Source organism: Muntiacus reevesi, chromosome 18 (assembly GCF_963930625.1).
Source record: "Muntiacus reevesi chromosome 18, mMunRee1.1, whole genome shotgun sequence".
Taxonomy (NCBI): Eukaryota; Metazoa; Chordata; class Mammalia; order Artiodactyla; family Cervidae; genus Muntiacus; species Muntiacus reevesi.
Window position 1 is genome coordinate 38,745,057 of NC_089266.1, and position 25,249 is coordinate 38,770,305.

General features: G+C 43.5%; 1 protein-coding gene and 1 non-coding gene across 7 annotated transcripts in view; one reads left to right on the forward strand and one right to left on the reverse strand.

Moving 5' to 3' along the window:
- SMG6 (SMG6 nonsense mediated mRNA decay factor) overlaps positions 1-25,249 on the forward strand; it is a 196,455-nt gene that overhangs the window by 144,511 nt on the left and 26,695 nt on the right. The window lies entirely within an intron of this gene.
- Positions 3,725-3,833, reverse strand: LOC136150396 (U6 spliceosomal RNA). Its single transcript, XR_010659827.1, has one exon. It is a non-coding gene; the product is annotated as a U6 spliceosomal RNA (small nuclear RNA).

Consider the following 25,249-nt stretch of genomic DNA (forward strand, 5'->3'; position numbering starts at 1 on the left):
GGATATTCAGTTTGTAAAATGTTATGATTTTGCATTAAACAAATCTATGTGTCTTTTTTAATTTAAGAAGGTAGAGAATTATTGTTCGTATTTATCCAGATACTTACCATTTCTTTGTGAAGAGCCAAGTATCCAAGCAGTATCGTTTTCCTCTAGCTTGAAGAGCTTTTGGCTTTTCTCATAAGGCATATGCTACAAATTCTTTTAGTATTCTTTTATCGGGAAAAAAATGTGTTTATTTCACTTCCTTCTTTAAAGTTGTCTTCATTGGGTATAGAAAATTTTCAGTACCTTAAATACAGTCATCTATTGTCTTATGGCCTGTATAATTTCTGATAAGACATCAATTAACATTTATTCAGATTGGGGTTCTCTGCACGTAGTGGGGCATTTTTTCTCTGGCTGTTCTCTAGATTTTTCTCTGTATCTGGTTTTCAGTAGTTTAACTGTGATATGTCTAGGCATGATTTTCTTTGTATCTCTCCTGCTTGGGGTTCACTGCTCTTAAATCTGCAAATTGTCTTTCACCAAATTTGGGGGACTTTCAGGCATTATTACGGAAGTTATTTTTTTCTGCTCCAATCTCTCCTGAGATTTATGTACACATATGTTAGGCCTTTTGCTGTTGTCTCCCAAATCAAGGGCTTTATTTTTTTTTTTTTCCTGTTTACCTTGAGTGATTTCTATTCTGACTTCAAATTTACTCACTTCTTTGTCATCTCCATTTCCTTTTAAGAACATCCAATGACTTTCTTATTTCAGACATTGGATTGTTGGGTTTGTTTTGTTTTGTTGGCATCCTTTTTTTCCTTCCAGTTCTAGACTTTCCATTTGATTCTTTTTCAGTTTGTTTCTCTGCTGAGCTTCCCTATGTTTTCATTTATTTCAGCCATTTTCCTCTATTTCATTGAATGCCACTATAGTAACTGTCGCTAATCTTGCTGTTAATTTTAACATTTGTGTCATTTCTAAAGTAGTCTCCATTTCCTATCTTTTCTCTTAGAAATAGATCACGTGAAATAATGTATGATATCACTTATGTGTAGAATCTAAACAATACAACAGGACTTCCCTGGGGATCCAGTGGTTAAGACTCCGTGCTTCCACTGCTGGGGCCATGGATTTGATCCCTGGTCAGGGAACTAAGATCCCACACATGCCATGTGGCACAGCCCAAAACAAAAACAAACCAGTGACTATAACAAGAAAGAAGCAGACTCACAGATGCGGAGAATAAACAAACTGTTGCCAGTGGGGAGATGGAAGGGAGGGGACAATATAGAGGTAGGAGATAAAGAGGTATGAATTATTAAATATAAAATAAGCTACAGTGATATTGTGCAAAGGGGAATATAGCCAATATTTTACACTATAAATGGAAGATCTTTGAAAGTTATGAATCACTGTGTTGTGTGCCTGTAACTTATACATCAACTGTGCTTAAGTTAAAAAATACTTTTAAAAAAAGAGTAGGTCACATTGCCTTGTTTCTTTATACATTGAGTGACTTGAGATTATTTTATCCTATAATGGTAAATGCCATGTGGATTTTGTTTTGCTCCTCGAAAGAGGGTTTTTGCTTTCGTGTATTAGGCATTTCGGTTGGTTGGACTCAAATTGCTGTAGGTCAAACATCCATTTTGTTTGTCTGGTTTTGTTGTTGTTACTCTTTTGTTTTTTACATTTAATCTACACATATATGGTTCAGAAGTCAGGCCAGAAATTTGAATATTGTATATACACAGAATATGAGGCTGCTTCTCTGTGGCTATACAGAGGTTTGAGATTTCAAATTTACTGACTTCTGTATCACCTCCATTTCCTTTTAAGCACATCCAGTGACTTTCTTATTTCAGGTGTTGGATTATTGGGTTTGTTTTGTTTTGTTGGCTTCCTTTTTTTTCTCCCAGCTCTAGACTTTCCATTTGATTCTTTCTCAGTTTGTCTCTCTGCTGAGATTGCCTATGTTTTCATTTATTTCAGTCATTTTCATTTATCTCATTGATAAAGGAAATACCAATGAGATATTTTGATTTTTAAAATTAATTTTTATTGGAGTGTAGTTGATTTACAATGTTGTATTAGTTTTTTTTTTTTTTAATAGCCAGAACAACACTTGGAATCAAGTAAATATTTTTTCCAATGGGCAGTAAATACAGTGAGCAAATTCAGTTATTCCTTTTTATTTTTTTTATTCCTTTTAAAGTGAAAAATAAAATGGGTCTTTGAAATGTTGAGAATTACCACTGTAATTAATAAAATGATCTTAAAAATGTTTAAAAGAGGAATTCTCAGGTACTTTTGAGCATTGGCATTTTTATGTCTTCTTAAGGAGACCTTTTTCATATCCTTTGCCTGTTTTTTAATTGAAGTATTTTTCACTCTTCTCTTTTTTATTTTAAAGGCCTTTCTGACAAGGGTTTGAACCCTTTTCAGTCATTTACATTGAAAATATATTCTAGAGTTTGTCACTTACCTTCCATTATTTGTGGGATTCTTCTCAAATGTAAATGATTTAAATTTTACATAGCCAAATCTTTCATTTTCCTTTATGAAATTTGTCTTTATGCTTTAAAAAGTCTTCCTAACTTCAAATGAATATTCATATTTTATTCTTATTATTTTACTTTTTGAAAAATTGTTATTATTGAAAAACTGAAAAAAAAAATAAAAACAATCTATTTTTCTGAATGGTGTGAGACAGAGATCTATCTTAATTTTAAAAATTAATTTATTTTAAATGGAGGATAATTGCTTTACAATATTGTGGTGGTTTTTGCCACACATTGACATGAATCAGCCACATGTGCACATGTGTCCCCCCATCTTTAGCCCCCTCTATAAATAGTTTATAAAGTAGCATCATTTATTAAATGATTTATGAAACTTTTAGCTTAACTAACAGTTAAGCTTCATTATACACTGATATATGGATACACTATGCTAGAATCTGTTTTTATACATAGATGTAGATGCATACTAGTATCTGTTTCTAAGGCTTTTATTATTTTTTTGCTAGTCATACATAACCTTGCCATTTTAGTTACTGTAGCTTTGTAATGTGTTCTAATTCTGCTGATGTGAGTTTGCACACTTTCCTTTTATATTTCATTGCTGTATACCTTTGGCTTTTCCCATCTACTTATGCTTTGTACAAACTTCAGAATAATTTTCAATCCTATTGCACCCCCCCAAAATCCTCATGGTATTTTTTAGATGAGATATAATTAATATATAACATATTAGTTTCTGGTATACAACATAATGATTAGATATATGAGTATATTGTGAAATGATCACAATAAGTCTTAGTTCAGTCGCTCAGTCATGTGCGACTCTTTGCGACCTCATGGACTGCAGTGCTTCGCTGCAGCCAGGCTTCCGTGTCCTTCACCAACTCCCAAAGCTTGCTCAAACTCATGTCCATTGAGTTGGTGATGCCATCCAACCATCTCATCTTCTGTCATCCCCTTCTCCTCCTGCCTTCAGTCTTGCCCAGCATCAGGGTCTTTTCCAGTGAGTCAGTTCTTCCGTAAAGTATTGGAGCTTCTGCATCAGTCTTTCCAATGAATATTCAGGATTGATTTCCTTTAGGACTGACTGGTTTGATTTCATAAGTTAATAAGTCTAGTTAATATCCATCACCACATATAGATACAAATTTCTTTATTGTTTGAAGAGAACTTTTGAGATGTACTCTCTTAGCAACTTTCAAATATACAATAAAAGAAAAAGTGACATCACAAATTTGTATGTCATACTTGTGTGGGGGGGCATGCTAATTTTCTCTCTATTGTTCCAGTTTTACTATATGCGCTGCCAGAAACGAGCACTCTTCATGGTATTTTGATTGGAATTGCATTCACTTTAAAAATATCTTTGAAGTAAATTTGACATTGTTACAAGTTTTCTTACTAAAACAATGTATTCTCTGGACATCAGTACATTTATGTCTCCCACATTTTTTCATTGATTTTCTTGCTATAATGAATGGAATTTTTTTCATTATACTGTCTATATAGTACTTGGGGAAAGCTAACTTTTATATTCAGCTATTACATCAAATTTTCTTACTAATTCTGTTCTTAGCTGATCATTTATTCATTAATTTATGTGATTTTTTCCTTTTTTAATTTGTTTTCACTGGGTTATAGTTGAATTGCAGTATTGTGTTAAATACTGCTATTCAGAAAAGTGACTCAGTTATACATCCTTTTTCATATTCTTTTCCACTGTGGTTTATCACAAGATATTGATATGGTATATCACAAGAATATATAGTTCCATGTGCTATACTATAGTACCTTGTTTATTCATTCTGTATATTCATTCTATATAGCAGCTTGCATCTGCTAATCCCAAACTCCCATCTTTCACCTCACCCACCGGTCTATGTCCCTGATTCTGTTCTGTTTCATAGATAGGTTCATTTGTGTGTCATATTTTAGGTTCCACATATAAGTGATGTCATGTGGTATTTGTCTTTCTCTTTCTGACTTATTTCACTTTGTATGATAATCTCTAGTTGCATCCATGTTGCTGCAAATGACATTATTTTGTTCTTTTTATGACTGTGAGTAGTATTCCATTGTATAGATGTACCACATCTTTATATGTGATGTGTTTTAAATTAATGTTTTCTAAATTTGGTCCTTTTCTTATTGGGATAACCTTATTCAGGTTGCATTTTTGTGGTCTGCTACTTTTGATTTGCTGTTTTTTTACTTAAGGTATTTATATCCATTTCCATAGTGGGCCTGGCCTCTCTTTTCTGTCTTTACTGCTTTTTTTCTTTGGGTATTGGAGTATTCTGGTGTACTGACCCTGTGCAAAGAAATGGGAAGCAGCTTTTCTTTTTCGGTGACCTGGCAAGTATATAGAGTGTCTTACTTACAGAGTCTTTTTTTTTTTTACAGAGTCATTTTTGACTGTCTCTCATACTTTACCGTCAGCCTCTCAGCAGTCTTTTTACTCTGCCTTTGAAATATGTACAGAATCCAGCCATTTAACAACAATTTCTACTAATACCACCCTAATCCAAAATGTAGCTTTCTCTTGCTTGGGACTGTTAGTGTAGGCATGTTGTGATCTTCTCTCCCCTTCAGCCTAGTCTCAGCACAACAGCCAGGGTGATCTCAAGATGTAAGTTGGGTTAGCTGACACCACCGCTCCAAGCCCCTCTAGAGGATTCCTGTCTCACTCAGAAGAAAATACCAAGCCCTTGCCAAGGCTTACATCCTTTCTGACCTCATCTCCTACCGCTCTCCACTTACTCTTCACTGGCCAAACTGGCCTCCTCATTCTTTAATCATGCCAAACAGCTCAGGCCTCTGGGCCTTTGCACTTCTGTTCTGCTGTTACCCAACTGCATAGTTTACTTCCTAAAGTCCTTCAGATTCCTGTTCAAGAGCCAGCCTTATCAGAAAGTTCTCTACCAGTAATAAATGGTAAAGAAATGGACAGTCTACCCCAGGCACTCTCTGTCCCTTCACTGAACTTTTATTTTTCTTCTTAACACTTTCCATCACCTGCCTGACAAGTTGGATTTTGTTTTGTTTTTGCTTTGCTTGTTTATTGTCCTCCACCAGAATGTAAAAACTTTAATTTTATTTACTGTATACTCCCCAGTGCTTAGAGCAGTGCCTGGAGAATGGCTCCTGTTGACTGAATAGGTGAATAAACTGAAGGAGCTTACCTATAAAGGTGCCTCAGCCTCTAGTAGTTTTGAAAATTCAGAAAGCCTCTGACACCTCCTTTTTTCTATTTCTTCCCTTAGTACATGTTTTTTTTAAGGCTTTTTTAGCTCTTGAGTCAATTTTTTAGGCAGAAAAAAATTTTTTTAGGTAAGATTATTAAGCTATAACAAGTACATATAATAAATAGTTTGACAGTTTTAAATGCTTGATTCAAAGTATGAGTTTTGACAAAAATATGCGGTAGTGTAAACATCACCACAGTGAGGATATTTTCATCACTTCTTGTGTCAATTTTCTTGACTGACCTTATCCAGAAATATCATTCATTTCTCCAAAATCTTCACTTTTTTTTTTTCCTGTGTTCTCTGATTTTTTTTCTTAAAATGTTAGCTGTTTACATTTTTTCATTTTCAAAAACTATCTCTTATATTTATTGTCCTCTAATTTATTAACTTTTATCTTTTTTTTCTTTAATTGTTCTTAAACTTGTTTTTTTCTTCTGCTTGTGTTGAATCTTCTGTGTTTGCTTGTTTCTCACTAGTTTGCTTAAAAACTTTATGACTTTGAACATGTGGTTACTAATACTTTGGCTGTACTCCAGTCCATTTAGATATGTACTCTTCTAATGGTCATTTTTTAAGTAGTCTTTGATTATCATTTTTATTTTTTTCTCTTTGATTCTAAAGTTATTTGGAAGTTTTGTTTTTAAAGTTGGATTTCTTAAACTGTTATTAATTTCTACTTTGGGATTTTTTTTTTTTAGAATTTAATTTATTGAGATAAAATTTGTATAACATGAAAATTAACCATTTAAAGTGAGCAATTCAGTGGCATTTAGAACATTCAGTGTTGTACAACCAATACTTCTGTACTCATAGCATTTTAATTCCAGTTGTTTATCTCTGATTTTTAAAATAAAATGCATTAGGTTCTTTTTCTCTACTTATCAAGTGGAAAAATTACATAGGATATAACTAGCTATCAGTTTAGTTAGGATCATGATCAGTTGCAAGATGCAGAGGACCCCCCAATAACAGTAACTTAAATAAGATAGATTTCCCTCTCAACTGGAGGAAGCCCAGAGGTTTTTGGATTTGACACTTCCATGGTGTCATGGACCAAGTTTCTGGTTTTTTGCTGGGCCTTTTAGTTGGTTTTCATTTCCAACAACCTCTTAAAGTCTAAGATAGCTATTGGAATGCCAGCCACTTCATCTGCCTGCAAGCCTGTTCAAAGTAGAAACAGTTAGAGAAGGAATGCAATTTTTAAAAAAGTTTTAATAAAGGCCTTCCCTGGGAGTTCATACACATTACAGTCTACATTCTACTGGCCAGAACTGAGTCACTTAGCCAAACGTAGTTGCAGTGTAGACTGGGAAATATTTTTATTCTATTAATAGGTAGACTATGAAAAAAAGTGTTAGTCACTCAATTATATCCAGCTCTTTGTAACCCCATGGACTGTATAAACAGCTAAAAATCAAGGGCTGTATTACAGAGGAAGAGAAGGAGAACAGATAATGGGAAACAACTGGCAGTTTCTGCCACACACTCCCATGCATAAGTGCAAGACTTCCTGCTTCCTCCTCTCACCACTCCTCCGTTTCCTAGTTTGTATAGGTATCATAGGTATCAGTGAGATTTTAGTTTATCTGAGAACGTCTTTCTTTTGCCCTTCTGCATGAATAGGGCAGTGTGGGGCACAAAAGTATGAGGCCAGTCAGATTTGTGTGGGGTTCTTTTGTTTAGTTTTGTTTTTTAATGCTGCTGGGATTGTTTTTGGAGAAGGAAATGACAGCCTGATCCAGTGTTCTTGCCTGGGGAATCCCAGAGACGGGGAAGCCTAGTGGGCTGCCATCTGTGGGGTTGCACAGGGTCGGACACGACTGAAGCGAGTTAGCAGCAGCAGCAGTAGCAGGATTGTTTTTTCTCATTGTCCTTGGAAGTTAAAGACTGAACCACGGTATGTCTTGGTCACAGGTGGCAGATGTCTGATAGGTGTGTCAAAGACAGGCATTACTAATTGATTACAGCACTCTTTCCCACCAAATACAAATTTGTATTCATTAGGAAAAAAACCACAAAGCCCCCCCCTTTTTTTTTGCCATCTCTAATGAAAGTGTTGGTTTCAAATTAAATTTTTTAACATGAGCTTTAAATATGGAGAAGGAAATGGCAACCCACTCCAGTATTCTTTTCTGGAAAATCCCATGGACAGAGGAGCCTGGTGGGCTATAGTCCATGGGGTCACAAAGAGTCAGACATGACTGAGTGACTTCACTTTCTTTCACTTTTGAATATTCAGGCTCCAAATCTCTCTGTTACTCAGGAAAGTTTGCTTTTCCTTTTTTCCCCCCTTTCCTTTCTCATTTTTTAAGTTATTGCTCTTTTCCTATCAGTCTTGGTCTTTCTGGAATAGCTTTTTAAAGATTTACTCTCCCCTGCCCATTATTTTCGTCTCTATATTTTCTTCTGTGTTACAGAAGAGACTCAACCAAGTCACCCATATCACTAATTTGCTTTTCTTTTGCTGTATTTAACTGCTGCTTATAGCCTTACCTATAGTTTTTCCTGATCATTTATGTTCTCATATGACTGCCTTATCTAGATTGAAATGCAGTTTACTCTGTTTTTGTGTGTGTGTGTGTTGTTGTTTTTTACTTGTTTATTGAAGTTTAACCTTCATTAAGTAATATGCACTACTTTTGAGTTCAGTACCTTTTTACATATGGTTATATCCATGCTAACTGTGACCCCAATCAAGATACAGAATATTTCTCGAATCCCAGCAGGCTTTGTTATGCCTCCTCTCTCCTCTCCCTTAACACAGGTAACAATTATCCTGACCTTGTTCACTCACTCTTAGTTTTGCTTGTTTTTGACATGTGTGTAAACAGAATTATATTGTATTCAGTACATACCCTTTGTTTCTTTTGTTCAACACAATCTGTGAGAGATTCATTCAGGTTATTACACGTAAGAGTAGTTCATGCTGCATTATTGCTGTGTTGCATTTTGTTGTATAAATACACGACAGTGTACCACTTCTACTGTTGATGGACATCTCTTTTACCAGTCTTGGTTATTATGAATAAAGCAACCGTGGACATATACTCTTTTTCTCTTTGATGTGTACCTGGGATTGGGCTTGTTAGGTTGTAAGGCAGATATGTGTTTAATTTCAGTAGACACTGCCAAGCAGATTTCCAAGGAACTTGTACCAGTATACATGACCATCTGCACTATAAGAGAACTTAAGTTGTTCCATGTACTTGCCAGCTCTTGGTTTTAATTTTGATTTTGGTTTTCATTTTAACCTTTCTGGTGGGTGTACAGAAATATCTCATTGTGACTGTGATTCACATTTCCCTGGTGAATAATGATGTTGAGAACCTTTTCTTCTTCTTTTGGTCACTTGGATGTCCTCTTCTATGGAGTACCTGTTCCTGACTTTTGCCCATTTTTCCTTTCAGTGAGTGGCTTGTCTTTTTCTTACCAATTTATAGAATAATTTTTAAAATACTCTGAATGTAAGTCCTATGTTGTGTATACATGTATGTATTAAAAATACCTTCTCTCAGCCTTGGCTCATATTTTCACTTTTAATGGTGTCTTTTGATAAACACAAGTTCTTAATTTTTATGAAGTCAAATTTATCAATTTTTTTCGTTTGTGTCCTATGTAAGAGCTATCTGCCTATAAGTTCATGAAGATATTTGTTCTTTTCTTGTAGAAGTTAAATTATTTATCGTTCACACTTAGGTCTGTAATCCATCTCAAATTAATTTTTGCTTATGGCATGAGGTAGAGAGAAGGTTAATTTTTTCCATACAGGAGCATTTTCCCTTGATTGAGCACCACTGACTTATTATGTAACACACATGACTTTATGTTGGGGTCTATCTCTGGACTTTCTGTTCTGTTACAATGATCTGTTTATCTGTCCTTGTGTCATCACTGTTGAAGATTAAATGAAAGTTTCCAGAATTTTTGCAATGACTGTTCTAGAGAGATACTCACTTATTCCTTATATTGGTATCCTTCTATTCAATTTAGTGCCTTTTCATATGTTAGGTGATTTTTTTTCCCCCATCCTTTTTTAGGCAGTCTGTACTTGTTCATATTGAAATTTCAGGTGGGGATCTGTTAAGACTTTCCCATTGTCATAAAAAGAAAGGAGGAACATTTGATTTACCCTGCTGGTGTTAAACACTTCTAGAGTGGAACCTAGAGCTAGAGCTAGTCATGGCAAGGAGCTGACCCTTCTCTTTGCTATAATAGACCAATCTCTTGTTCTCATTCTGGGGTTCTTGCCTCTTTAAGAAGCCAGACTCAGCTTTGCCTTCCTCCTGCCTCACGTGGCCAACCACAACGGTTGTGATCCAGCAGCCACTAAGTTTCTTACGATACCCTGGTGAATCCAGCTGTGCCCTCCTGAGTGGACCAGAACCTACCTTGTCTCTTAGCCTAATGTCTCCAAGAAAAGAACATCAGTAGGGTATGGCTGCTGAAGTCTCATCTATGTACTTATCAAGCAGGCAAAGGGCTGAACATCAGTTGTTCTTTTCCTCATTCCAGTCCCATCTGCAGTTTGTCTTACAGAAAATTCCTCATAGTTTCTGGTATGTGGTTGCCTAGTACTGATATATACTTTCTTTTTTCTTTTTCCTTCAGTTATTTCAGTGGAAAACTAGAAGGGTGGACAGAATAACTAGATGCATGTACTTAAAGCCATTCTAATTACAAGTCAGTGCTAGATTTTTTTTTTTTTTTAATGTGTTTCTTTGCGGGGCCAGGGCAGGGTGTGTGGTCTGTCGTATGGTGTGTGGAATCTTAAGCTTCCTAAACAGGGACCGAACCTGTGCCCCCTGCAGTGGAAGCAGAGTGCTAACCACTGGACCGCCAGGGAAGTCGCCCTTTAAATGAGCGTCTAGCCTTCCAAGTTGAATACTTTGAAAGTTCACTGATTTTCTGAAAGTAAGTTTTGGTCTCTCTGTGTTTGGTCTCAGCTCTGCAGCTTGGTATCTCCCCTCACTGCCCATAGCCGGCACGTGAGTAGAACCTTAGCCCAAAGGCCCAGTCAGCGGCTGCAGAAGATGAAGGCATTGACAGACACCCAGAATGAAGTCGGAGGGCTTGTTTTGAAATTCACGGGTTTTCGACGCTCTGCTCACATGCCTTTATTTAATAAAATTGCCACCTTGTGTTTCTTGCCAGCTTGTCAGGAGAAACTGACCCTGGGATGGGGAATGACCCAGAATGTTGTGCTCTTGTCAAGCCAGAGCCCTTCCCCAAGCCAACTTGTTGTAGACCCAGCTAGGGAGCAGGGACTGTTTCCTATAGTCTTTGTAAGCCTAGTGCTCCTTATGATACTCAGGAATTGCTAAGTAAATAAGAATACATATTTAGAAGCTTAGGGCACTTTACACCTAGCTTTTTTGGTTTGTTTTGCTTTCTAATGTAGCTAAGGTTCATAGATTTTCTGTGTTTTATTTTTATTCTTCATTCTCTTGTGGGGAAAAAAACAGAGAAATTTTATATTTTCTACCTTGTAATTCAAATATGAGAACCCAGAACAGGAACCACCCCCCCCCCCGCCCCCAGCCCCCAGTAATATTTTTTGAGGCGGAAGGCAATAATAGGAAAATGTAACTCAGAGGACCCTGAGCTTCAGTGGTAAAGATACCTCCTTTCTCCAAGAATTAGGCCTGATCAGGGTTCAGCCCCACTCATATGGAATGCGAGGGGATAAATCACAACTAAAGACCTTGGCACTTCTGTAAGAAATTTAAATAACAGGCAGACGTATAGAGATTCGTAAATATGTACTTGGTGCCAGCTAAACCACAGAGAAGATACTGCATTTGTGGCCCAGGGAAGTTAAATATTTGTGGTCAACTTAAAATTCAACATATAACTCTCATCTGTGATGGAAACTATCCAGAAACTGCATGGAGGGCGTGCTAGCTGCATGCTCTCTCAAAGGCCTCTCCTCTCACCCGGCCGGGCTGGAAGAGCAGGCCCCTGCCCCTTCCTTCACACTGCGTAGCTGGCAGTCCTTGTTAGGAGAGAAGGGATTCCCTGGCGCTCTGGGTACCTATCCCAGAAGGTAAGGCCATCCCTGCTTTGTGGCTCACTCCTTCACATCTGATCAAACAGCACTTGATCTAGGAGCCTTCTTCTGTCCGTCTTAAACAGCCACCCTCTCTGCTAGCCTGTTGCTCTCTGTCTCTCTTGCCCTACTTTATTTTTTCTTAGTTCTTCCCACTACTTGTCCCTGTATTTGCTTGTTTCTCATTTCCCAAGAATGTTAAGCTTCATGACAACATGAACATAATTTTATTGACTATTGTATCCCTCGTGTCTCAAATAAACCCTCCTATTCTGAGCAGATGCTTAATAAATATTTATTGAATGAATTCAGTAGAATACTTGAAAATGTTTGGGGAAGTACAGTCCGGGGAGCCAAAGAGTTGTTGTCCCCTGATCCCTGGAATAGGGTACTGTCACAGCAGCAGCTCAAACTGTGAGATCAGCCGGAAGCCCCTCAAACGCCCTCCAGTTGTGTGGTGTCTGCGTAAAGTCCCTGATCGGGAGATGGGCCCTTGCAGACCGTGCGCGCGCCTTCAGCTGTACCAGGCGCCTCTTGCCATAAAACCCAGGTTACAAGTGGAGATGGCATTGACACAACTTAATTTTCGTTATAAAGTGTGACAGTGTTTTGTTTCTGGCCTTCAGTTTTGTTGAGGACCCTCCTGTTGTTGTTTGCTCTGGTGTGGGAGTCGGGGCAGTATGCAGACTGGAGCACATACATGTACTGTTCACTTTCTTTTTTACGTATATAATTTTACTTTCGTTGGCCGTGCTGGACCTTCACTGGTGTGCGGGCTTTCCTCTGGCTGCGGCGAGCAGGAACTGCTCTTCACGGCGGCGTGCGGGCTTCTCGCTGTGGCTTCTCTTGCTGTGGCGCACAGGCTTGGCAGTGTGGGCTTCAGGAGTTGCGGCTGCCGGGCTCCGGAGCACAGACAGGCTTGATCGTTGTGACTCATGGGCTTAAACACAAGGCATGTGGTAAAAAACAAAAATCAAAATGAAGAGTACAAATGGCTGAATTTTAAAAACAACCTTCCCACCTCTCATTTCTACAGCCTCTGCCAGCCTTGTTGCCAGTTTCTGGGGTGGCCGGCAGAGGTATTTACGTACATACTGCCACATATGATTAACTATGGCTCTATTCCTTCTACATATATCGAACCCATGTCTCCTGCACTGGCAGAAGATCGAACCCATGTCTCCTGCATTGGCAGGAGGTTGCTTTCCCACTGAGCCACCAGGGAAGCCCTCGCATTCTTTTTGGATATGTCAGTGCAGTCCCCCTGGCCCAAGCCTGTTGTCATTTGAGACCCTGCCTGGTTGAGGGGTCTGTGGCTGCTGAGCACTCCTGGCGTGTCGGACCCGATGGTGGCTGATGGACTTTACTGATGAACAGTTTTTCTTCTGTCTGCTTTTCCTTGCTGCTTTTGCTGAGTCTTTGAGTCATCCCAACACTGAGAGATTCCGTTGCAATAAACACGGTTAGTTTTCTGGATCTATTCCAGAACCTTACTGTTGATGATCTTTAGCATTTGGTATGAAATGTGCTACACAAATGATGTTGACAATCTCTCAGATGTGCTATTAAGTGGTTTTTTTTTAATGGCAATGTGTATATCACCATTTATATAACTATATGTAAAAGGTATAGAGCCATAGTTAATCATATGTGGCAGTACGTGCATAAATACCTGGGTAGGCCACCCCAGAACAAGGGTGGCAGAGGCTGTAGAAATGAGAGGTGGAAAGGTTGTTTTTAAAATTCGGCCATTTGTACTCCTTGTTTTGATTTTTGTTTTTTACCACGTGCCTTGTGATTCAGCCGTTACTGAACAGCTTCCGTTTGTCCTGGTACTTGAAACCCAGGTGTCACCATCTCTTCAGCAGCTCCTAGAAGAGATGCTGTCATTGAACTTCTCTTCTGCTTTGTCAGCAGCAGGAATGACTTTAGTCTACGTAACAGAATTTAGTGACAGGATTCAGTTTTAGCTCTGTGTCGTCCATTTTAAAACAGTTTAGACTGTGAGTAGGCTTCGCTAGTACAGGCTGGTACAGAAATTTTGTGTCTCTGTCTTACCAGCATGAAGCACTGAAACTATACTAAGCAGTTTATAATAGTTTGTATGTCTCTGTGTGTGTGTATGTCAAGTAAACAGCATTCAGAGTTGCTGGCTCACTGTCTCTAAGCCTGTTCTTAGTCTGATGACTTGGAAAGACTTGGTAAAGAATCAGAAATAGACTCCAGGAGCAGCTTTTTTGGTCTCTTTCTCAAATCCTCTGAGGAGAATAGATCAGATGAGACACCATCAATGCTAATGCCCTTTTACCAGAATGACCTGCAGAGAGGTCTGATTAAAAGTCTCGTTACGAATCATAATCTTCATTCTGCTCCATTCAGATGATAAGAAAGCTGCATGTAAGTTGTTCATTCCCTCTGGGCTTGAGTTTACACTCTGTGAAATGGGAATGCTAGTAGTCCCCTAGCATGGATTAAATGAGATAACATATGTGAAAACGCCTAGATTCTAAACATATAAGTCTCTCTCTGTGTGTATATACACATATATATGAAATTGAAAGTGTTAGTCACTTAGTCGTATCTGACTCTTTGCGACCCCGTGGACTATAGCCCACCAGGCTCCTCTGTCCATGGAATTCTCCAGGCAAGAATACTGGAGTAGGTTGCTGTTTCCTTCTCCAGGGGATCTTCAGGACCCAGGGATCATACCCAGGCCTCCTACATTGCAGGGTGATTCTTTACCATGTGAGCCATCAGGGAAGCCCATATATATATTCTTTATACTGATTGGAGGAGCGGTTAAGACAACTCCAAAGAAACGACCAGGTACAATCCAGTCCTGCATCAGATTCCCTTATATCCTCCCCATGTGCCATGCAGTTTATGTGTTTCTGTTGCTGTTTTCTGTAATTCATAAGGATTCCCCTTGATCCTCCATCATCTCACTTTTCCACTCTTTGAGCTCTTGCCATTATCTTGTGGCTTTGGGTGTCAAGAAACTGTTAGATTTGCCTTTTAGACTAAGTTGCAGGCCCAGGCCCTGCAAGAAATTAGGCAGAACTCAGGTTATTTTTCAGATGGCAAAGCAGGGGCGCTTAACAGCTGTGTTAGCCCAGGAGTCTCCCATCACAGACACCTGCAAGTGAGGGTTTGTGAGCCCTTGAAGGAGAATGGCAGACACCACTTTGGAAATAAAGTCGTGCTGTCCTGGGTGCTCCAGCACCTCCCGTGCCGGCCTCCTTCGGCACTGTTCCTCTGCAGTCCCACCCTCCTCTTGGCCCTGGCACATAGTCCCGTGAACATGCCACCTGCCCTCTCTCTCTCTCTGACCCCATCCTTTGGCCGCCCGATTTATTTTTTCCACATCCTCACTCTCTTCCAGTTCCAAGCTAAATAACCCTCACAGATGGCTTGTTCCATCAAAGCTGTTTAAGAACACAGGACAGTGAACTGAGGTCCAGAGGAGCTGCCAGAGCCCCAGGCTGCCCGTCCCATGGAGGCCCCAGACAGCTTTGTCGTCAGCTCCCTAGAAGTCCACGGGCAGGGAGCAGAGACTGGCAGGTTGGGTGGTGGAGTGTCTCTTGAACACTGTAATCCTCTACAGCTAGCAACTAGTTCTCACTTAGATTTACAAGTCAGAGCCTGGAGCCGGCTACATCACATACTCCATTTTCCACAGGAGGCTGAGCACTTTGCTGTTGGCATCTCTCCCCCACTTTTTTACAGCATGGAAACCCAGCAGGAAATGGCAGTCCCATTTGTGTTTTGGATCATGGTCTGAGTCCTTACTGAACCTCTTGTGAACTCCTAGCGAGGCCTAGATCCCTGCTCTGCCTGACCTGAAGGGCAGTATTCCCAGCTGTCAGCACATCCTTGGGAAGCGGGTGAGCCTCAGATGCCTGTTAGAAATCCTGCCGAGGAGAGAGGATCCAGAATTTCACTCTTTCTTTCCTGTCAGCAAGGACACGGAAGTTTCCTGTCTGCCTTGTCATCAGCTTCAGAGCATTTTCTCCTGCATGTCCCCACGTACAACGCAGTGGTCCACGAGCTTCTGCCCCAGGCACTGCCTGAGCACCCGCCTTCCCTTCGTCATAATCAGAGGGGTCCGAGCAGTTCTGTCCTCATGACAAAGAGGCCTTTTCCTTGCCTCCCAGTTATTCCAGTGGGCCTTGCGACCTCTCTGGTCACGGTCTCCCTCTCTCTCCCCTCCTTCTCCCACTTTCCTCTCCGACTGCAGCCTTTGTAAGTAGATTCCTCTCTGAGGTCACTGAGGAAGGGCAGCGTGTGCCTTTTGCTGTGGTACAAACTCCTTTCCCTCAGAAAGCGGAGTTCCCTGGAGAGCCCCCCTCCCTTCCTCCGTTAGAAGCCATGCTGGCAGCTTATCTGCTTGAACTCGGGCATAACAGGGCAGGGAACGGTGGTGTGTGTGGAGCAGTCTGGCCAGGCGGAGGGAGGTTAAGTCTCAGCTGGAGAGAGCAGGCAGTTGAAGAAGCATCCCCTGGAAAGAGCAGAGGAGAAGGAAAGGGAAAGTTCTGTGAGAACTCAGCCAGAAATCAGCATCTCCTCCCTCAGCCCCGCCTCTCTACTGAGAAGGAAGCTATTGTTCTCTCTCTCCTCCGCCTTCTTGTTGCTCCAGGATCAAGGATTGCTAGATGAACCACGCACGCTGTTGCTCTCACTGTAAAAGTTTCTCAGATTGACAGATTTGTGGAGCCTGTGGGTTCCAGGAAGGAGCTTTGACTTCATTTGTCCTGTCCCCAGACTTTCTGATGGACTTGTTTCTCTACAGTCCATCGCGAGCCCAAGACTGCAGAGAACTTTCTGGGGATACTCACGTGTGGGTTTTAACTTGGCATCCCATAGTGACAAGCTTCCCATATTCATTCAGCTCATCAGCTGACCAGGTGTGGTCTTACCTGTGCTGTAAATGAGCTGAATGATAGAGCAGGTAGCCCGACAAGGTTTTGATTTGAGTGTCACTGCTCTTGCCTGTAGCTTAGCCAAGGTCCCATTTGGTTCCTGTTCATCTGCATGTGAGTTCATCAGAATTGTTTCTTTTGTTCTGGGAGTGGGCCATTGGGCTACTGCTGAGCTGGGGGCGGGTGGGGCAATATATCCTTGAAGCAGTAGGTCCCTTTCTCCAAAAATACTGTTACTTCCTAAGAGGCTACAGAGTGTAATGGACTTTGGAGTAAGACACGTGCTGTGTGCGTGCTAAGTCACTTCGGTCATGTCTGACTCTGTGCGACCCTATGGACTGCAGCACGCCAGGCTCCTCTGTCTGTGGGATTCTCCAGGCAAGAAAAGAATACTGGAGTGGGTTGCCATGCCCTCCTCCAGGGAATCTTCCTGATCCAGGGATCGAACCCACATCTCTTGCGTCTGTCTCCTGCATCAGCAGGTGGGTTCTTTACCCCTAGCACCACCTGGTAAGCCCGGAGTAAGACACAATGGGTTTAAATTCCAGCTTTGCCCCTGACTGGATGTTTTGTTTCCTCCAGGCTTCAGTTTCTTCTTCCTCTTTCTGTCTCCCAGGATTACTGTGATAATCAGATGAAATAGCATAGTGCATAGCAACCATCAGCCACCACTTCATCTCCAGCACAGCTTTCCCAGTAAAATGGGCTATTTCCGCCACCAAGATGTTGTGACCCATGCAAACTGCAGAAGTAAAATGCTGACTTGGTCTGCATGCCGCTTCCCTGAACCTCCTTAAAGGGCTTCTTGCATGTCATGAGTTTTTGTTTCTAGAACGTGCCCTGCCCTGAGTTTGTTCAGTTGTTTTTTTTCACTTGTGAGAATGTCTTTTCATGATCAGTGTGCAGGGGCTTTAGAATGTCTGGACCGTGGTTCTCCTGGACGGCAAGCCTGTTTCCTCAGTGCCCACCAGAGGCAGACTGGTCCCCTGAGACCACCCCTTCTCTCTTCCCACCTTGGCTTTTCTTAAGCCTCCCTTCCCGGCCTCCGCCCTGGTGAGAAGTAGTCCAGAAACCTTGTCCTCCACCTCCTACAGGGCACAGTGGCTTGGCTTGTACCCTCCCAGCGGCCTGGTGGGAGCTGTGGGGTGTCAGACGGCCATGGGAAAGAAACGGCTCACAGGACGAGCCCAGTGCGTGCGCCAGCAGCTCCCACTGCCTGCTGGAGCCGGCTCGTGAGCCGCTGACAAGAGTCTTCAGAACACTAAACAGGTGATTAAAACATCAGTATAAGTCTTTCCAAACTTCACAGAAAGCCAAAAAACTTAGCTTGGACACCACCAGAAATTTTCCGCTCTGGAGCTTTATAAACTGGTCTGATGTTTCTTCCTCTGCTCTGTGGCCAGAGGGGAGCTCTGTGCTAATGATTCATAAAACCCTCCGAGTCTCCCTGAGGGGCTGACCATATGAGAAGAACCTGTACCATCTTTTCCCATCTGGAATTATCTCCCGGCTCTCAGTTAGTTCAGATTCTGAACCTTCAGCCGTTCCTTCCAAAAGGCCAAACCCAGCTCTTGGCACCATCCCCAGTGACAGAGCCAGGCTCCAGAATCAAGGTCAGTGGCAGAACTGTCTTCCTCTCCTTCCCAAGATGACTGCCCAGAGTCAGAGAAACCCCTGAAGATGGAAAGAGCCCTTCGGAATCACCTGCGTCTCTGCACACAGGGTTGGGTGGCTTGCCCACCGTCACGCAGGAGAGCATGCAGTAAACGTCTCTCCTGTCCTGTAGCAGCTTGTCTGCCCCAGAGAAGTGCAGCAAGCCCGAGAGTTCTGTCTTCACAAGACCAGCGGCAGGAGGCTGCCCCGTTCGGATTTTTTTATGACGGGCCCTTTCCCCTGCAGAGGCTGTAAGAGTCTTTGGCTGAAGCACAGGTGATGCTTCCGGCCCATTGAGGGCTGGAGCGGCTGGAGCGCTCTGAGCAGGGGCCCATTCCCAGCTCCTCCACTTACCAGCCGCCCGACCCGGAGCACGTTCCTCCTCTGTGCCTTGATTTCCTCGTCTGTAAAATTGAGGTTCTGACAGCACCAACCTCGTGGGGCTGTTGAGGGGATTAGATGAGGCACCGTGCCTGACTCTGATGGGTAGAGCCGCACGCAGCGGATTTCGTTTTTGTGCCTGGGAAGCCCCAGTGGTGCTCTCGTAGGAAGTGGGTCTGGTGAGGTGGCAAGAATGCTGGCCTAGGAAGCCATTGCATCTGGCTTCACATCTCATTAATTTTTTTCTCATCTCTAATATCATTATCTGAATGTAATAGTTACTGCTTCATAGGGTGCTGAGGGTTTCTAGATTGAAGACTGCCATGAAAAATGTAACCTATTTCTTTGTACCTTCACCGGAGTTGCAATTGAAGAGTGGACTAAGCTTGTGACTGCCTCCTCCTAGTCTTCCAGCCTTTAAAGCAGTGATTCTCCAACTTCAGCATTCCTAAGTGTTAATAGCAGGAACACTTACTTAAAGTACACATTCCGAGGCCGTGTCCCCAGAGGTACTGATTTATTTAGTCCAAAGTGGAGTCCAGGAATCGGCATTTTTAACCAGTTCCCTGTGTGATTCAGTGCAGGTGGTTTTTAAAATGCTTTTTAGCACTCAGGGGTGAAGAAAGGGGAGCTAATATTTATTGAACAGCTTGTGTATGCCAGGCATTTGGCTTACTTAAACCTTATCAAACTATAAATAGACTTCAGTTCCCTTTAGTTATTACCCATGTTTGTCGTGTCTCCAGCCATGAGGCCCTGTGCCACTTGGGACTCAGGCCTCTAGATGTAGAACCTGAAAAGGCACCTTGAAGTGGCCTCAGGCCTCAGCCCCAAACTCAGGGAAGTTCTCTTCATTGTATTTTTAATATGCCGTGGGGATTCTCGAGATACAGGTGTAATGTTTTCCTCTGAGCATGACATCAGTGCTTTGAAGAGAATGAGTCTCACCTCTCGCTGAGGTGTGTTGTGCCTTGCCCTGGGGCAGCAGCCTGCAGTGAAGACAAGGCAGGACGTGCCCAGAGCTTGGGTTCTCGAGGTATCTTATTTCAAACTAGAAACTCTGTAGGTAGCCTGTCAAAAGAGAGCATCATTCCTTCTAGAGCCTGAATCTCCATGGGGAGCGCCACCCAAAGCAGAAAGGAGCATCTCTGAGTCTGTCCAGGGTGTCCCGTTGTGCAGCACAAGGAGCGCGATGCACGGTTATACAGTGTGGCCGGCACGCCCGCCCCCACCATCGTGATGGCACCCGGAGCTGTCCTCAGGTCCCAGAGCTGCCGTCAGCCTCCCACAGTCGGCCATCCACGTCATCCAACTACCCATAGTGTGTATTAGATGCAGCAGATAGATTTTTCTTTAAATACACACTCACACACGTACAGATTACATGTCTGTCCTCAAGAGCCTTCCTTAAGAGAGAAAACAGGATAGCCTAATGGGAGAAAGATACTGTGAAGCATAAACAGGTGAAATTTATGGATGTCACAAACTTGAGAGGGAAGGTGGCATTCTCAGATGACAAATGAAGGACTCAAAGAGAACTTGATAGGCTCCAATGAAAGAAGTAATTACACGAAGTCCAATAGGAATAAACCTAAAATCCTACTTTATCCAGAAAGTCAGCACACACAGCAAGTAATGTGCAGGACAATACTGAATAATGGGGTTTTTATAGCGTGGGAAGGCCTCAGTGAAGGAATGTGATAAAGGGAAATAGTTAGTGGAGGGCTTGCACGCAGTGGGGGGAGATATTATTTAGCCACATACGTGAAAACACTTTGGGGATATGTTGATTAAAAGCTCACAATGTGTCACTTGGGCAAAGTGGTGAACAACAGAACATGTGCTTTTTCAGCCGATTTGCAGAGTTGAGGTGTCCAGGATAGAACAGGGAGGAGCTAGCTGTGTCTTCTGTTCTCTGCTGCCAGACTGCACATGGGCACTCCCTGCAGGAGACATTCGTCTCAGTGAAAGTCTTAGTGAGAGAATCCCCAGGATGTTGAGGAGACGGTTGAAGTGAGGAGCAGTGGAAGGAAGTGGGACTGTTTAGCCTAGAGAAGGTGTAACAGAGACTTCAAAAAAATTGGAGGCCAGTCAGACAGAAGCAGAGTTAAGAACTTTGTCGTGGCCCCATAGAACAGAATTGGAAGCACAGGGAGGCAGATCTGGATGTGAAAGGAATAGACATTTCCACTAATGAGAACAGTCCAAAGGTGGAATAGGTTCCCTAGAAGGGAGTGAACCCCCTTGTAGACTGAGAACAGTAATGGACCTCTCAAACAGCATGGTCAGGACTGAAAGTTGATAGGAAAAAGAATCTGTTAAGTAGGTCATAAGAAAAATTACTTACATATGTCTTCAACGTGAAGCAATAATGGTTTTAAGAGGATCCTGAGTCCTCTGCACCTGACATAGACGGGAAAGAGTTGGCTCGCTGGGAGATGCAGCGGGGGTTCCAGGGCGACTCTGAGTGACTGCTGGCTCAGTACAGGTGTGGAGGGCTCCCCGTGCTGTCGGAGGAGAGGAGGGGGACATGGAGGCCTCGCCCGTAGGTGCCGAAGGGGCATCTGGGGATTTGGAAGAGGTCAGTGCCAGGTTACTGTGGGATCCCTCCGTGGCCTGAAAGTTCTGTGAAGTCAAGGACTGCATCTACCTTGTTCTGTCTTTTTTAAACCATGTATGGTTTGTTTGTTTGTTTGTTTAATATTTATTTATTTGACTTCCCTGGGTCTTAGTTGTGGCACTCAAGATCTTCAGTCTTCTTTATGGCATGCAGTGTCTTTAGTTGCAGCATGTGGAATCTAGTTTCTTGACCAGGGATCAAACCTGGGCCTCCTGCATTGGGAATGTGGAGTCTTAGCCACCAGACTGCCCGAGAAGCCCTGCCTTATTCTCTTCTTGCCCAAAATGCTTGGCATGATCCCTGTCACATATCAGAGCCTTAGGGAAAATGTGTGGGCAGTGGGCCGGCAGGCTGGACGATAACTTCTTTTTTTGTTTTTTTGACTATAACTTCTTGAAAAGAAAGAGTTTGTATCACACTTAAAGGAAGGTGAGGGAATGAATTGATTGCATAAAAGTAAAGACCTGTAGGTCGAGGCAGTTTGGGGAGTAATTTTTAGTCTCAGAGGTACCAGGGGGCAAATGGCATGCAGGGCAATGTTGAACAGGGGTACCTGGACTTGGGGGTTAGGGAGAAACGGAGAGGAGGGAGCGAAGCGATGTTCGGTGGGGAGACCTCGCACGGACCGTGGGGAGCATTGAGAGAGACGGGGATTTCACCTGGTACCAAGGCTGAGCCCAAGGGATTTCTCCATCCTGACTTCTTCAGGCTCTCTCCGCCTAAAAGGGATAAAGGAGCATGTGCCCGGTCTCTACGAAGGGCTTTTGCTTCTCCCCAGGCTTTCTCTTCCGCTTTCCTTGAAGGAGAAGAGAAGTGAGAATTCTGCCCTTTTGGGTACTGTCAGTCATTGGTGTGGCAGGTGTCTCTCTCCTGGGAGCTTGATTCTCCTGCTCTGAATGTGCCCCACCCCCTTCTACTGAACCCTCAGGGTCTAGAATGGGGCCTTGTGCACACAGTAGACACTTAATAAGCATCTGTGGAGCTGAACGATGATTGGGTGTGTTGAATGCTGCAGGCCTCAGCATTCACCCCCACACACATAAATAAAACCAGAAGCAAACTGGGTGATGGAGCCTGCACACGAACCCAAGGGGCAGCCTCCTGATGCTGACTGTGTGGAAGGCAAAGAGGCAAGTGGCTCAGAGCGACCAGAGCTCCAGACACCGTGCTCCTGGCCCAGAACTAACCGGCAGTGTAGAAGCCGACTGCATGTGGATATTTGCAGACTGAGACAGACTCAGGCCTTTCCTCCCCAGGGGCTGAGCTTGTAGCCTCCCCTGCTGGTTCAGTGAGTGAGGGCCCCAGCGCTGGAGCTCCAGGTTTCAGAGCAGCTGAAGCCAGCCAGACCTGAAAGGCTTGTGTTGGCAGTGCCAGTATCCGCCCAGCCCCTGCCAGTGCGGGTGGCTGCTCTCAGAGCCTCTGCAGGGGAAGCCGATTGGACTGCAGCCCGAGCTACTGCTGCCTATAGCTTGCTCCCTGCAACGCGCTCACTGCTGAGAATGCACCTTGCTCATCCAGTTGGAGCTTAGAGCCCCGGGGGGGGGGGAGGGGGGAAGTAGTTTCTTTCCACGAGGGAACAGTTCAAGAAGAGCCAGCTGTCCTCTACCCAGGAGAGCCAGGACTCCTCTCTTACTTTGGTTAGAATGTCCAAGCTTAGGAAATTCAGGTGGGTAGAAACTGTTTTTCTTGTGTTGAGAGACCTGGAGCAAGGATGCAGCTTGTCTCGTGTAGGGAGGATATCATTAACAGAGGCAGATCTGCCACCCACACCCCAATAGGAGGGGACCAGCGGGTTAAGGCAGCTGTGATTCACCGCAGGACCTTACTTGTGATGTGTGCGTTAGTGCTTGTCCTAAAGTCCCAGCCCTCGGGGCCCCTCTGGAGTCCTATAGAATGCATCCAGGCCTATGGTTAGGTCCCCAGTCCTTGTAGACAGCAGGAAGGGGGGGCCACTGCAGGAAGGCTGGCCCTTCCCTCCACCAGCTGCCTTGTTCAGTCATCCGGATCCAACACCTTAGCTCAGCAGCTTCAGCAGCCAGGTGAGCATCCCAGGGCCTTTCCCCTCAGCCCTGAGCCATGTACCCTTACCTCTGAGCCTGGCTTCCACACGTGTCCGTGGTATCAGACAGAGTCCCCCTCCTGCCTCTGAGCAGAGCAGGGCAGCATAGAAGAAAAAGCATAACAGCCACTTATGTATTTATGACTTTCTGAGCCTAGGTACCTTGCTGGATATTTGAGATGCATTATCTCTCTCAAACAGCTTTGAGCCGAGTCTCAGAGACATTGAGTAACTTGCCTAAGGACACACAGCTAGGAAGGGTCCATCAGCACTTGAATTTAGACCTCCAACTATGAAGCCCAGGCTCTTGACCAAGCTGCTGTATAACCTCAACTTGGCTCTTCCCAAAATGGACCTGTTTTTCCTTCTGTACTTACCTTCTTCACCAGGGTACACTCCACTTCTCCTCTGTTCTCCCACCTCTCCTCCTGGTGTGAACATAATCTCTGTCTCCCCCACCCTTACCAAGTCTTCCCACCTAACCATTTGCCAGTTCCCACCCACCCCTCTCTAGGAAACCTAAGGCCAGTGCACGCACACACACACACACATGTACACGGTGGGGGAGGTATGGGTAGGGCTCGCAGGCTGCCGTTCACTCTGAACAGGCATCTGTGCCTTGCCAGCTGATTGGTAACGGCCCGTGTTGCCTCCACTAAGAAGAAAGGACAGCTGTTGGGACCAGACACATGGAATGGTATGGCTGCTGCAGGGTGGGTTTGCCCAGTGATGTGAGCATTTCGTCTTGTGACCCGTCGACCCCTCAGCTGGCGCAGACCAACCATAGCACTAGGGCTGGCTGAGTCTGGACACTGGGATCAAAAAAGACTGAGGGCCAGGCCTGTGCTGGAAGCAGTGGGGTCCTGCTGCAGCAGGGATTGGGAGCAAGTGACCTGCTGACCGAGCGGAGGCCTTGGGACAGGATACTCGGGGCTTGTCGGGATCCGTGTCTGACACAAGGATCCAGACCTTTTCTCCTTGTCCACTATGTCATTCAGCGCCTGCCAGGTTCTTCCCTCCTCTCCCCTCTGACCTGTGACCCTCTCTCACAATGCGGCAGTACCCATCCGTCCTGATTCAGCTGGGCTGGGAGTATCTGTCTCCCCCTCATTGTGAGCGGCTGCCTCGGCCTTCAGAGGGATTGTGCATCCTCAAAACCAACTTCCCTCCCCTAGGAACGTGAATAACCCCTTTCCTGTGTCCCTCCAGCTCCAGAGGATTCCCTGTGTCTGAACTTTCATTGGCAGACCTCTTCTCAGGCTGACCCACCCTTGGCCGCTGTAGAATCATCCTTCCAGGATGATAGACCCACCCTTTGGTCTCCCGTGAGGATGAGTCGTGTATCACTAGAGGTTCTCAGTTTGTGAAAACACTGTAGTCTGTGTTCAGTTTCTTGTAGCCAATCATGCAGGCTTGGCTCATTAAAGATGATAATTAACCCATTGCTAATTGACCTCAGCAGCCAGCCGGGCGGGCCTGTGTTTTACCAGCCTTGGTCGTGGATTTATAGGCTATGTTAAGATTTCTTAATAATCTCAGCAAGACTTCACTTTTCTGTCTGCATCTTATTTGCTCTAAGGACATTCTGTGAAATTAACAAGCTATAAAGTTTGATTGAAGGTTTCAACAAATGTGAAAGTAATTGGCTCCATTTAGAGAAACAAGAAAAATAACCTGTAAACTTGAGTTTGTAGGGGAAAACCCGTGTGATTTTTCTCTGTAACCAGAGGAGCAGTAGTAAGCAAGACTTTTTAAAACCAGAAAAGAAAAAAAAAATAAAACTGGCTGATAGAGCAAGTTTAAATTCTGA